Genomic DNA, 12,682 nt, shown 5'->3' with positions numbered 1-12,682 from the left:
ATTTAAACCATTTATTTGATAAATTTTCTATTCAAATTGTAAGGGTTTAACAGAAATTCTGGTTTTCACAAATATAGTTCTTATTACCACACATTTAGTAGAAAATACAAAACAGAACAGTTAATTTTATTGAATAAAGGCTTATAAGAAGAAAATGCTCTTAGCTAACATGATTATTTACCATATTTTACCAAAATTTAACAAACATTATAAAATTTCATCTTATTGTCAACCTAAAACATTACCCAAACACTTTGGTAAAAATTATCGAGTTTTTTGGTGTTTCCATAGAGCTAGAATTATGGTAAACTTAGCAATATTTTGGTAGTTTTGATCATACAATTTCTCATCTTACAGATCATCCATATATAGTATTTTTTTTACAAGTATAAGAGTTAATAATACTTATTATCGAATGTTAAATTTTCTCTGCATTTCTTTCTATAAACCATAGTAATTTCAAATTTTAAAATCTTGTTATTTTTGCTCAGAAAAACAAAATTTCAATTCTGTAGAGGAATTTTTGTGTCCAGCAGAGCGGCTCATACGATATTTTTTATCACTGAGTGTAGGAGTTAATAATTCTCAAACAAATTATCGATCATACATTTTCTTCATTCCATCGTAATCCCTGTACACTTCTCTACAGTCCATTGTAATTTGATTTTTCTAAATCTTGCAGTTTTTGCTCTACAAATAAAATACAGATAATAAAACGTAGATTGAAGTTATCAATGGCGCATACGGCAATAATTTAACTCCGTTGGCTACGCCCTAACGAATTTTTAATTTAGAAAGAAACGCATGGTATTGTAACGTATTATTATTTCTCTACTCAAAGAATTAAGGAGTTTTCCTCCCTAAACATTGCCCGTTCATAAATTTTTCTGTATTGGTTCAAAATTAAATAAAAACAGAGTACATTAATTATTTTTTCCTTCTGAACTTTTTTGCTAATTTAAGAAATGAAATACGGTTAGAAGTTTCTGAGTTAACTCATAAATATTAAGACAGTAAAAAATTTAAATGCATGAATTTCAAAAGATCTAATTTTAAATGCATTTGTGTCCAGATGAGAGAAGAATTGAATTTTAATAATTTATGAAGATGCGAAATAAGAAGATTTAACAATTTAATTACCGTTAATTTTTCTTTTACAGTTTTCTTTTTATATTTTAGCTTTCTTCATTATTGCACGAACCACGAAATATAGTTAATTAAGTAAGTTACCGATTTATTATATCAATTGTTAGAATTATGACAGGTTGTAACTGATTTCTCGCTTTATAATATTTTAATGTTAATTTTAATTTGAATAATGTTAATTTTAAAACACATGAATGAGAATGAATTTGATTTATTTGAATCATTTACAAGCTCTGGACTGTTCAGATACAAGGAGTTTAAAAATCCAAAAAAGTGCAAAGAATTATGATGCTTTGTTGTACTTATAAAGCATAAAAAGCGAGACCCTCTCCATTTTTAACAAGTTATATTACTAATCAAATAAGACCTTGATATTAAATCAAAAAATATTTTTTTTAAAAATTAGAGTTCATTTATATATTTATTTTTCATTTACTTTTCTAATTTCCCACAAATGGTTGAAAGATTTTTGTTAGATACATTTTAGAAACTCAATTTTGATCTGTAAATGACTTTTACGGTGTATTGCTTTTCGCAATCTGCGAAATATGAGAATTTTGCGTTTTTCTGTTATATTTTTGCTTATTTATTTTTTTAGGAAAAAAAATAAACAGTTCAATGAAAAACTTATTACGAACAATTGAACATAATAGTGGTCTTATGAAAATGTTAAATAATAATAATCGTCAGCAATATAAGGAAAGAAATTAAAACTGAAATTGATGATAGGGGAGATCGATTCAAAACATAAAAAAATAACAAAATATTGGAAAAGTCTGAAGTTCCTCAAGAACTCTGACCCCCAACAGGGTGGGATGTGAGAAACGCATAACCGGACATCGTTAACTTCTCAAGTTACCATACACTAACAAAGAGAGGAAAAGGATCTCTTTTTGAAACAGCTACATTCCATCACCTACTCGTCCACGTCCACCTCAAAGTAAACTTTAACTTCTTAATTCTAAAATAAAGGTCTTTACTTCTTTTACTAACAAATATTTTAATATCATGAAGGGCACACAAATACACTTACAAACTCCTTTTTATTCCTGAAATTCTATTGCATAAAATTGATCATTAAAATTCTTATGATTCTCTTTTTGATATTGACTTTACATTTAATATATGCAGAAAAAAAAGCGCTAGTTTTCACAACGTACAAAAGTGCTTGCATTACAAACTACTAATTTTAGTGCAATCATTAATAATAATAATTCAAATTATTATAATTTTATCGAAAACTATTTAAAGCAGCACTAATTCGATAATTAATTATTATGATGGGTCGCTCCTGGGAGAGCAACCCCCCTGTGTAAGGAAGGGACAGTGAGTAAACTTTGTTTTTGTTTTAACGAAAATAATTCGAAACAATATTTTCATTTAAGGTTTGTTATAGTAGTGTAAAGATTAAGGTGTTAAAATTCTGAGTTGGAAACTTAAATCCTTTAATTTTCTATTAAGATATGTTTACTGGACTGTTCGAAATTGATTATATGGGGTTTATTTGATATAAACCCCATATAACCAATTTCGGGAGATATTATATTTATTTGAGCTAAGTCAAATAAAGAATGAATAAGTCAATACGGCAAAAAAATTACTCAGCGTAAATTACTCAACGTTGAATTACAAGTTCCTTAAAATAAATATTCTACAAAAAATATGAATATCAAAAAGAAAAATTTTTTTTACAAAATAAAGAGTAAAAATTTAATTTAACTATGTCGTATTAGGTAAACTTCGTTATTCCTACTATAATTGTGAAATTTATTATATTTAACTGCAAATAAACTAAGAATAAGTTACTAGATATCAGATATTATTGATACAAAATTTTATTGAAAGATTGGTTTGAACTGTTTTCTAAAAACCGAATTAATCCAAATTATAAAGATTATTAAAATAAAAAATTAAAAAAAGTATGTGTTATTAAGAGAGAAAAAATATACTTTACAATTACAATTTTGTTAATAAAATGATTAATGAAAGTCAAAGAATACTATTAGTTTAATAACATGAGAGAATTGTAAATGCACTATTCCAATCACTGGATACCCATTGATCATTTTTTTTCTTGGATAGATCTTTTATAAGGTCGTCATAAATTACAAAAGGTGTCTAAATTAATTTTTATCCTTTTGTCAGTCAATGGGCCAAATTGATAATTAATTCTAGCCAATATACGTTTCGTAGAACAATACAAAATTCTTTTCTTTCTTCAGTATTAATATTTATATAATAATTGCTGCCTAAAAGGAGAACAATAGTTGTGTATAAGTTAACTATAAAAAGATTATAAAATGCTTTAAAGTAATTTAATATAACACTATTAAAAATACGCTCTGGTGAAAATAAAAAGAAAAAAATCAGTCTGTAAAACAATGAATTCTAAGAATTTCAAAAATTGTCTTCTTTATTTTTTATTATTACATTTCGAGATGCTTTTTGATTTTCGAGACGCTATCATGATTTTTTTCATGACTCTTAGAATTCTTTACTTAAGATAATAGTGTTGAAGTTTTCGATTAAATTGGTCTAATCGAGAAGTGCGAACGCATGAGAACCTAGAATAATAACATTAACATTGATCATTCCTAAAACTTTCTTTTTATATGAAGTTGGAAAAATAAACTGCATTGCTAAATTAACGTAAAACGAGCAGATATTAATAAATTTCCTTCTCTGTCAGAAGACTGAAAAGGTCCCTGACACCGCCACTGTTTTGGGGTTTTCAACTTAACGTTACACTTTATCAGACACTGTTAGATTTAGAAACTTCACATTACGCAGATATGTAGGAGATTGAACGCAAATTGCAATGAAATTAAAAAATAATTCTAGAATTAAGTCAAGATTATTTTTATTCTTAAACTTGTTAGAAAAATAACACGTGGGCCGCTCTATGGCCGCAAGCATTCAGTTGCAGAAGTTAAATTTGGTATGCTGAAAGAGCCAAATTTAGTTTATAACCGTAACATAGTCTTTATTTCCTCTTAGAAACTCTTATTTGTTTGAAAGTTATTACAATTTAAAAGGTTCTTTTTAATTTTTTCTTTAACTAATAAATATTTATCGATTGTTGTGGAAAAATTTTTCATTTACGCGATTTTCATAATATCCCTCTTGACTTTATTAAAAATAATAAAAATAAAGAAAAAAATATATATAGAAAAAGATTAGGTGTTGCCAAATATAAAACTTCGACATTTCATACCGATATTTGAAAATATATGTAGAATAAAGAGAAATAAGAATTGTTTCCTATATGATCTGTTAACAAGAAAAAATTACTTCTAATTTATTAATTCTTATTGTGTCTCGCATTCTGCCTTTCTAAATGCAATATTTTTAAGCACAGTTATTTATTATTCAAATCCAGCTATCTTTTTTATTTTGTTAAAATTAACAAGTTAATATAATGAACTTAAATAAAAGTATAATAATTTTACATTAAACAAATAAATTTTAATCGACTTTTCAGGAAAAAAAAACTTTTAAGAACATTCTTGAGAAAGGTTTGTACCCAATGCCTCTAGTTCTGAGAGAAAAAAAAACGATTTTGCGCGTGGGCATAAACTGCTTTTTTCATAGAACATCTTCAATGCGTAATAACTCTCGGCGAGACCGTTTTTCCTTATTTTTCATTTGTCAAAACTTAGTAATCCTTAAAATACAACTGCTGTTAATCCAATCGTAATTTTTATTTAAAAAAGTAGAAGAAAACGATTTGTACTTGATCTTCAATTATTTCAAACTTGATGAACGAGAATCAACTACAGGGATTATCGAGCGTAGCGAACAAGTGACGGTGCCTCCATGTAGAAAACAAGGATACATAAAAATAAATTGTGTCGAACAACTATTATCAGTAAGCGTATGATTAATATTTAAAATCGCCTCTAAAAAGGGACTGTAGAAGCTGATCAATTGATAAAAATTTATCTGCTGCAGTCAAGGTATAAATTATCGTCACAATCTGAAAAACATTTAATATATTTAAATATTTGCATGTTTACGAACTATGATCTGTTTTTGATTTTTTTTAAAATTAACCTCAAACTTTAACCGGATTTTAATAAATTAATTCTAAAAGAACTGCACTCTTTGAAAAATAGGTATGAAAATTGGATTCGTTTTGTACTATGAAAATTGCCAAGTCGATTCGGCAGCATGAAATACTATTTCATTTTTCGCCAGTTTATGGTTAAAAGTTAAAAGAGCTCCACTTAGTTCTAATTACATAATCATTCAATTTTGTTTAAATAGTTATGCCTTTTCTAAAATATTGATTTGCAAATTGACCGTAAATTTAAAACTATACCAACAGTTTAATTGGGCAAACAAATAAAATTTCGGTTCTCTTACCGTTATTTTCATATTTCAGCCATTGTTTCCTAAGATTTAAAACACAGCACAATTTTAAAATTTGTTAATCCCAAAACCCCTTGTGAGAAAAAACAATGTTTTTAACTCATGTATAGGAAACATTTTGTAAATGACGTTTAAAAATGGATAAATGTGCGTTTATTTTGTATTGTCATGTTTCTTTCATTTTTTCTACAACTAGGGAACATTATTGGAGAATGAGTAATTTTTCACACAATGCATTTTTATTTAAATCTTATATCGACTTCATAGAAGAAAAAATCGGTAACTTTTTTTAAATCATGCTATAACTTTTGTATTTTTTCCAGCTTTAAATACGATGCTATTTTGATTAACACTTGAATTGAAGTATGTGATGAATGTAAGTGTAAAGAAAGATTAAAACAGAGAAATTTAATGTTTAATTTTGTCTAATTTGCTATTAAAAGAATTGAGTTTTAAAATAAAACTCAATAACGCAATTCTGGTTTTAAATAACTATTCCGCTATTTAATTGGTAAAGGCAATATGCAGTAGAACATTTTTTTATTTATGTCACATTTTATGCTAGAATAAATAGTGCAGACCCTTGCCACACATGAATGATAGATTTGCTTTTTTTTAGTAAGCAGAAACTTTTGTTGGAGGGTTGTCCTTGGGTGGGGGAGGGATATGGTTTCCGCAGAGTCCGCGGGGGGTTATGCCTCAGCCAGGACAGAAGCCGTACCGACTGTCATTTTGTGTAAATTGGCGAAATTCTATCAAAGTTAAAAGAAAGGCAACCCTACAAGACCCGACACTTTATATTTTCTGCCATCTATCGGCAGGGATCGAAAACACGTCTAAAGTAAAAAATAAAAAAACAGCGCCATCTGTGTATTGCATTTAAAACAGTTTTTTTTTTCCTTAATGTATATAAACTATTTTAAAAATAAATATAATACTGCATGAAAAAATATTTTTGTTATGCGAATAAAAAATAAATATAATTAACATTTTGAAAGTATAATTTTTATTTTTATCTATATTCTGTATTATCAGCTTAGAGAAAAAATTATTTGCTTAATATTTTGAAGTTTAATTAATAAAAATATCCAAATGTATTTTTATTATTTAAAAACATATTTTGAAGAATAAAATTTCCTAAGCAATTATTACCTTCAAGTATTGCTTAAAAGTTTACAGAAAAAAAAGTTACTTACTTTATTGGACTAGACGTTTGCTATAACCAATCAGAAAATTTAAACACGATTTTTTTAAAATTCAAAATTCCTAAGACCATTTAAACTATTTTGAATCCAGTTTTTAAGAAGTAAGTGATTAAACTAAGATATTAAGTTTAAAATGAACATTAAAATAAAAATAATAAAAAGCAGTTTATATAAATGAAAAGTTTACTTTTTTAAATGGTATACATTCATTATTACAAAATACTTAAATTGTAATAAAAGTTAGTAAATTAATGTAATAAAAAAGCATATTTCATTAAAAATCCTTGCTCTAAATTCAAGATATTTATAATTTCAAGGAGGATATAAGCAATTTACAATATTTTTTTCTATTTATTTTCTATAAATGGATTTTTTTATTTACATGAATTTTGAACTTACCAATTCATTTTTGTTTTAAAGAATGTTTAAAAAAAGAATCATAGTCTGAAAAAAATTCATGTTAATTTCATTTGGTTAATTTCATTGTTCTAGTTATAAGTATTAATATTTATTCTTATTTTTAAGGGAATATGTATTCAATTTTTCTTGAAAGTAACAAATATATTATATTTCGAGTTAAAAATTATACTTCAGAAAATGATTTCAAAAAGAAAAAATTAAAAAAAAATAATTATATATATTTATTTAAAAATTGTAATCAAATTTAAAATGATTATTTTTTTATTAAAATTACTTTTTTAAAAAATATAATAGGTAATGCCACAGAAAGTATATTTAGATTATAATAAAATAATAAAATTCTAGTTTTTAATATTCTATTTAAAAAATTAGCAGTTTTCAAAGAATAATAAAAACTGTTTTTTTCCTCTCAAAAAATACGGTTAATGTTTTATGAATTTTTTTCCTTTCTCTCCTGATTTTTTTCAAAGTTTTGAGTTAAAAGCACATTTTTTACCAACTCTGCATCTATTCATTATTAATCAATTGTAACATTACATTTAATTAACGGTATACAGTAAAGGTCCTGTAACTAATTAAGTGTAAGAGGCCAAACAGCGGTATACAATAAAGGTCCTGTAACTAATTTAGTGTAAGAGGCCAAACAGCGGTTTTATTTTTCGGGCCTGTATAAGTGAGGAGTTATTCCGCCTCTTCCTGAAATGCCTCAAAACAAACGATAAAGGACCCTATTGTACTTGCCTTTTGCCGTTATCCTACCTAGAATGCCAGCTTACGGCCTTACGTTTGCCGTGAGGTGTGTGCTTACTGGGTAGTTTTGAAAATATGTTGAATACAGAAGTCATGAAATTAAGAAAAATTGATTGAATGTTTCGATTAAACTTCATTTTAATACTAAAAAAATAATTTTTTTTATACATACAGCATTAAAGTATGTAGTCTTAAGTTTAATTTGCACAAAGAAAGAAGTTTGTAGGTAAAAAATTGTTCTAGTAATTACAAATTTTCAAAAAAATTGGATTTCGGGTAGCCCCGCCCAGTTACAAAAATTGTGTTTTTTGGCTATTTTTTCAGGTGTAAATGAGAATGACCAATGTATTGACAATAGATAAACCTTATTTATCATTTTTATCACAAAATTATCTTATTTATTACATATTTATATACTTTTAGTGAATTCTATCATTTAATAACAACAAATGTCATACCTTTTATCATTATTAATGTATATTAATATATTATAATATTAATATATATTTATATTAAATATTTAATGAAAATAATTTAATTTAAGTAACAATAATTAATAACAATAGTTGTTTTTCAATATAAACTTATTTGGTTGATCTCTTCTTATAAACATAATATAAAATACTTCTTATAAAATTACAAATTCACTTTGTATTTTAATTGCATTCAAATGCTTCTGAATTTCTTTAAATATTCAACATCCTTGTAATTCTCAGAAAAATATTAATCAGATGAACCATCATGTTCTATTTATCACATCGCAAAATTTATTTAAGAGCAAAATCTTTTATTTATTTGAATAACATCAATCAATAAGCAATAAAATGACCAATTTATTAAATCTTTCACTTCTAAAGTGAATGTATAAGTAACCACAAAACCATATAAATTAAAAACAATCATACAAAATATTCTGCGAAGAATAATAAATCACTAAGTATCCTCTTTCTATTTAGAACATTTAATACATTTACATTAATCTTTTTCAGAGTCATCAATTTACTTTTTTTTTCAAAGAATGAATAAGAATTCACCAAAACAAAACAGCATATCAATTACTAGACGCCATTCAAGGTCATTTTTTGTAGAAGTATTTCTGTTAACTTCGCTTAATATTATAGGAAAAGAAAATTGTATTTCTAGCAAAAATGATTTTCGTATAAAAATGTATATATATAAATGATTGCTTTATCAATTCAGAACACACAACAAAATTATGCTTCTTTAAACAATTAAAATTGAATCTATAAATGAATCTCTTACTAAACAGAACAACACATGTTTCAATATATATTTCTTTATATGTAGACTGATAATATGTATCATATAATTATTTTATTCTTATTCACAAAAATATCGTAGGTTTCGATATTTAATTAAATAAATATTTGTATCAGTTTCGATATTTAATTAAATAAACAATCAGTTTCGCTTAGATTATAGTTTTGTTTTGAAAACAAAATTTCCACAACATAAATTGAACTGATGTCAAAGAAACTATGAACTAAATATTTAACTCTTTAAATTTTCGATGAAACATAAATACTCCTTTGAAACTTTTGGAAATGATGATATATTTAGAACAAAGCGTTCTCTCTACAACGAATATTTAATATGATTCTGATGAATCAAAATTATGCGATTCTGATGAATCTAACCAATAAGTTAAACAGTAACTTATTATTTTCATACAATATCAATTATTCACAGTTACAAAAGTTATCAAGGCTATAATAATTCGCACATCATAATAGAATCTTACTTATTCATGCAAATTCACAATTAACAACATGCAAAATGTAAGTGAATGGAAAACAAAAGTAAATGTTATCACTTAAATCAAACTAAAAGTAGGTATAAGCGTTTCGTGATTGAAACATTGAAAATTATCTGGTTTTAAACTTAGATTTGTTAAGTTTTGCAACTATTTTTTTTTAAATCTTAAGTTATTAAAATAATAACTAATAGCTTACTGCGTTTTCTTCAGGTTGAAGATTATGCACGTAAATAATACTCCCGGGTGGAGATTTTCACATTTGCTTCTGAAAGAAGCTATTTTCCTTAAAACTCAAAATTTTGCTGCTCCAGGATGGAGATTTCACTACACAACTATTCTAAGGAGAAAAATTGAATTTGAGTTCTGATATGAAACATGACTTACATTTTAAAACAGCCACGAGTTGGGCCGCCATTTATGTAGTGTAACGGAATATCGGCTAGCTCAAATTAATTGTAAATTAGGACAAAAGTGACTAAAAGTACACTTAATAAAGAAATTTATAACTTATAATAAGAAATAATATATTTATAAAATAATTATATAGAAATTTATAATTATTTTATTATAGAAATCTATAACCACATTATTTGTAATTAATAACCACAGATACAAACATAAATTACATTTGAACAAAAAGTAAAAAGAATTAAAATTTAAGAAAACTCGGGGAAAGAGAAAAAGTCATGTTTAGGGTTTCATATCCGAACTTGAACTGAGTCTCGGTGGTGGGGACATAGGTGGCACCACAGGGTATTGGTTTGTTACAGTAGTACTTTTAATGAATATAATCTTATATGACATGCAAATAAATAAGCATAAACATTAATATTTATTTTTTTTCTTGATGCAACAATGGCAAACAAACAGTTTTAATAGACTCTGCAAAAATGATTATTTTTGCTGTTTCATTCTTGATAAAAATTATTATCTTATTTTGTATTCAATATTTCGCCATTATGTTACAAACTATTTAAAAAAAATGAAAAATCGATGTATTAACTGCCGTTAAACAATGTATAAACATGTATATGCATTTTCATGCATTTTATGCGTTTAAATTCATTACAACTTTTATGCGTATTAAATTTAGTTCAAAGTACTTGGTACGTATTTTTCCTAATATAATTAAAAATCATTTTAATCTGGAAACTGATTTGAAACTGTTTAGAAAAAATAAATTTAATAAACAGTTTTCAAAACTAACTTGATAAACAGATCTATAAAACTATTGATTAGAAAGGCAAAAGAAAATATATCCTTTCATTGCTGTTATTTTCTTTCTTACATACTAATTTTTCTTTTTTTTTAGCAATGAAACAAAAATTTTATTAATTTATCTTTTAATATCGTATTTGCATACAAATATTCTCTCTTTTAAATGCAATGAAAATAAATATTTGAAAAAAATAATAATTCTTATTAAAAGATCCAAGTAAAAAGTAAAAAAAAAATATTTACTTGCGTTTCATAGTATTGTTACAAGATTAAATTTTACCTTTGATTTTTACAACATCATCTATTTTTTTCTGATCTGAAGTGGATTCCAAGCTTTAAAAAACTTTAATATTATTTGTTGGAATTTAGAAAGTAAAAGAGAGGAATGGAAAAAAAAATAGTGCCTGGAGTTCCCCCGCGCGGAAGAAGTTAAACTTCGCAACCTGCGACGTTAATTGTAGAAGAATCATCAGTCGTAGAAGGATCACTAGTTCTATTCAACGATTCTTTTTCCTGCTCCGCTCGCTTTCGTGCTCTGTAATCACGGTAATATTGGGCATTTTTCTCTCGTGGACCTCTTGAACCAGTGGAAGTGCTTGTGGTTGCCTCATCGTCTCGCCCTGGAAAATGTATTTGTATTAATAATGTATGTGAATGCGTCATAATGTAATTTCAGAAGAGAAAACATAACAATCAAAAGATATTCGCAAGAGACGTACCTTGACATAACCTTACATCCGTCGCATTGTCCGTGGGATTGTTTTCACGCATTTTTTACAATTGGGTATAATATGAAAAAAGCACAACTACTTCCACTTACTATGAATAACATTTACCTTTTAGTTTAATTAATAAACTGAGTTTAAAATATGTTTACTAAATTCATAAACTTCGGTAAAACAACAATATAAATTATTTCCAAAGGAACTAGACTAATACAATTCCAACCTGGCGAGTAGCAACTTATAAACAAGATACTTCGTTTGATGCTTTTACTTGCTGCTAGAAATCAGGTTCGCAGAAAATGCTGTTTACTAGTTAAATTTAGTAGGAATAACACGATCTGTGACGTAGGCTATAGTATACCCAATTGTTATCCACTAAATTTGAAAATAAAAAAAATACTATTCGCGATCGCAACGCTCGAGTACGCCGTCTAGCGGGAGCCTGTAAATATCGGACATTAATTTATCACGTTTTCATTTAGTTCCATCAAAGTCATTGACTGAATCAGACGCCATTTTTTAGCAGCAAATAAGAAACAAAATTTCCCTAAGGAAAAGGCCGAAGAACTTGAAAAAAATCTCCAGAATATTAGTAAATCTTTCAGGAACAGAACACGCCAAATATTTGAAGAAAAATTCCTCAATAATTTTTAATTTCTATTATCAACAAACTTGCAACTGATGACTTCCGATTTCGGATACTGTTACAGATATGTGTATTAAGGTAAAATGCATTTCTTCTGTCTTCAATTCATTACGAATTAAAGTGAAGTCAACATTGCTTTCGTCATTCCAGTGAATAAATATGAATTCAGAACATACAGAATTGTAATAGTTATAGCATATTCTTCTTCGTTATAGAATAGTATATATTTCTGTATCCATATAATTCGGAAAACAACAATAAAAAATTATCCAAGTTATTTGAAATAGTGCCATTTGTGCTGATTCTTAATTAATTTAAATCGTTTTCTTGGTAAGTTTTTTTTAATTTTGAAAGAATAAGTTCAACTAGAATTCAGCTATTCTGTTTTTAGATACATATTCAAATTCATATCAATTATAAAATT

General features: G+C 26.3%; 1 protein-coding gene across 7 annotated transcripts in view; it reads right to left on the bottom strand.

Moving 5' to 3' along the window:
* The window catches only part of LOC107448774 (uncharacterized), a 101,840-nt gene that overhangs the window by 71,738 nt on the left and 17,420 nt on the right, over positions 1-12,682 (bottom strand). Inside the window, exon 1 of one of the 7 annotated variants that reach the window (XM_087151243.1) lies at positions 9,866-10,018. The exons of the other annotated variants lie outside the window; for them this stretch is intronic. The gene's annotated coding sequence lies outside the window, so the exon portion shown is untranslated. Of the gene's footprint in view, positions 1-9,865; positions 10,019-12,682 lie in introns of those variants that run through there. 7 annotated transcript variants of the gene reach the window in all.

The sequence above is a fragment of the Parasteatoda tepidariorum genome, chromosome 9 (genome assembly GCF_982258835.1).
Source record: "Parasteatoda tepidariorum strain Cologne lab strain chromosome 9, Ptep-v5.0, whole genome shotgun sequence".
In the NCBI taxonomy this organism is placed as follows: Eukaryota; Metazoa; Arthropoda; class Arachnida; order Araneae; family Theridiidae; genus Parasteatoda; species Parasteatoda tepidariorum.
Note: the sequence above shows the minus strand (reverse complement) of the source record. Positions and strands in the feature narration are given on the sequence as shown.